The 2,651-nt window shown below is 32.2% G+C and overlaps 1 non-coding gene across 1 annotated transcript; it reads right to left on the reverse strand.

The window, feature by feature from the left end:
- Positions 1-2,202: 2,202 nt before the first annotated feature.
- On the reverse strand, positions 2,203-2,310 carry LOC112787640 (small nucleolar RNA R71). The gene has a single exon (XR_003195041.1). It is a non-coding gene; the product is annotated as a small nucleolar RNA R71 (small nucleolar RNA).
- Positions 2,311-2,651: the final 341 nt, after the last annotated feature.

The following is a 2,651-nucleotide window of genomic DNA, read 5'->3' on the forward strand; positions in this document are numbered from 1 at the left end:
ACCATCAGCATAGAGGCAAGTTACATATTTGATAAGTAATGAGCAGTATATTCTGATATCTTTCTGAAGCTTGGCTGGCCATTGGCCATGTCTAGTGTTTTGGACCGAAGCTTTCATTGAAAGCTTGGCTGGCTAGTGAGCCATGTCTAATTCCTGGACTGAAGCTTTAGACTAAGAATGCAAGATTCCTGGAATTCATGTTAAAAATTTTGGAATCCTTATTTTTTCTTTTTCATATAATTTTCGAAAAAATCCAAAAAAATTAGAAAATCATAAAAATCAAAAATATTTTTTGTGTTTCTTGTTTGAGTCTTGAGTCATGTTATAAGTTTGGTATCATTTGCATGTACATCTTGCATTTTTCGAAAATTCTCATACATTCATAGTGTTCTTCATGATCTTCAAGTTGTTCTTGGTAAGTCTTCTTGTTTGATCTTTGCATTTGCATGTTTTGTGTCTTTTCTTGTTTTTCATATGCATTCTTGAATTCTTAGTGTCTAAGCATTAAAGAATTCTAAGTTTGGTGTCTTGCATGTTTTCCTTGCATTAAAAATTTTTCAAAAATATGTTCTTGGTGTTCATCATGATCTTCATAGTGTTCTTGGTGTTCATCTTGACATTCATAGCATTCTTGCATGCATCACATGTTTTGATCTAAAATTCTCATGCATTGCATCATTTTTCTTGTTTTTCTCTCTCGTCAAAAAAATTCAAAAATAAAAAAAAATATCTTTCCATTTTTCTCTCATCAAATTCGAAAATTTGGATTGACTTTTTCAAAAATTTTTAAAATCAAGTTGTTTCTTATGAGTCAAATCAAATTTTCAATTTGAAAATCTTATCTTTTTCAAAATCTTTTTCAAAAATCAAATCTTTTTCAAATTTCTTAGTTATTTTCGAAAATTCCAACAATATTTTTCAAAAACATTTTTTTCATTTTTATATCAAATTTTCAAAAATAACAATAACAATTAATGTTTTGATTCAAAAATTTCAAGTTTGTTACTTGCTTGTTAAGAAAGATTCAAACTTTAAGTTCTAGAATCATATCTTGTGATTTCTTGGGAATCAAGTCATTAATTGTAATTTTAAAAATCAAATCTTTTTCAAAACTAATTCCTATCATATCTTTTCAAAAATATCTTCTCATCATACCTTTTTTCAAAAAAATTTTCAAAATATCTTTTCTAACTTCCTAACTTCTTATCTTTTCAAAATTTGTTTCAACTAACTAACTAACTTTTTGTTTGTTTCTTAACTTTTTCAAAACTATCTAACTAACTCTCTCTCTCTCTCTCTCTAATTTTCGAAAATATCTTCCCTCTTTTTCAAAAATTTCTTTTTTATTAACTAATTATTTTTATTTTTGATTTTAAGAAAAAAATTTCGAAAAAAATACTAACCTTTTTCAAAAACTATTTTCGAAAATCACTAACTCTTTTTCAAAAATTATTTTCGAAAATTCTCCCTCTCCCATCTTATTCTATTTATTTATTCATTTACTAACATCTCATCTCACATCTCTGCCCTCCTCACAGTTGTGTTTCTTTCTTTACATCACATTCTTTGTCTCCCTCATTTCTTCCACTCACAAAGGGATCCCTATACTGTGGTATAAAGGATCCATATTATTATTATTATTATTTTTTGTGCCCTCTTCTTTGTCATATGAGCAGGAACAAGGACAATAATATTCTTGTTGAAGCATATCCAGAACCTGAAAGGACTCTGAAGAGAAAACTAAGAGAAGCTAAATTACAACAATCCAGAGATAACCTTTCAGAAATTTTCGAACAGGAAGAGGAGATGGCAGCCGAAAATAATAATAATGCAAGGAGGATGCTTGGTGACTTTACTGCACCTAATTCCAATTTACATGGAAGAAGCATCTCCATTCCTGCCATTGGAGCAAACAACTTTGAGCTGAAACCTCAATTAGTTTCTCTGATGCAGCAGAACTGCAAGTTTCATGGACTTCCATATGAAGATCCTTTTCAGTTCTTAACTGAATTCTTGCAGATATGTGATACTGTTAAGACTAATGGAGTCGATCCTGAAGTCTACAGGCTCATGCTTTTCCCTTTTGCTGTAAGAGACAGAGCTAGAATCTGGTTGGACTCTCAACCCAGAGACAGCCTGAACTCTTGGGATAAGCTGGTCACGGCTTTCTTAGCCAAGTTCTTTCCTCCTCAAAAGCTGAGCAAGCTTAGAGTGGATGTTCAGACCTTCAAACAGAAAGAAGGTGAATCCCTCTATGAAGCTTGGGAAAGATACAAACAGTTGACCAAAAAGTGTCCTTCTGACATGCTTTCAAAATGGACCATCTTGGATATATTCTATGATGGTCTGTCTGAGTTATCTAAGATGTCATTGGATACCTCTGCAGGTGGATCCATTCACCTAAAGAAAACGCCTGCAGAAGCTCAAGAACTCATTGACATGGTTGCTAATAAACAGTTCATGTACACTTCTGAGAGGAATCCTGTGAGTAATGGGACGCCTATGAAGAAGGGAGTTCTTGAAGTTGATACTCTGAATGCCATATTGGCTCAGAATAAAATATTGACTCAGCAAGTCAATATGATTTCTCAGAGTCTGAATGGAATGCAAGCTGCATCCAACAGTACTCAAGAGGCTTCTTATGAAGAAGA

This window comes from Arachis hypogaea, chromosome 20 (genome assembly GCF_003086295.3).
Source record: "Arachis hypogaea cultivar Tifrunner chromosome 20, arahy.Tifrunner.gnm2.J5K5, whole genome shotgun sequence".
Classification (NCBI taxonomy): Eukaryota; Viridiplantae; Streptophyta; class Magnoliopsida; order Fabales; family Fabaceae; genus Arachis; species Arachis hypogaea.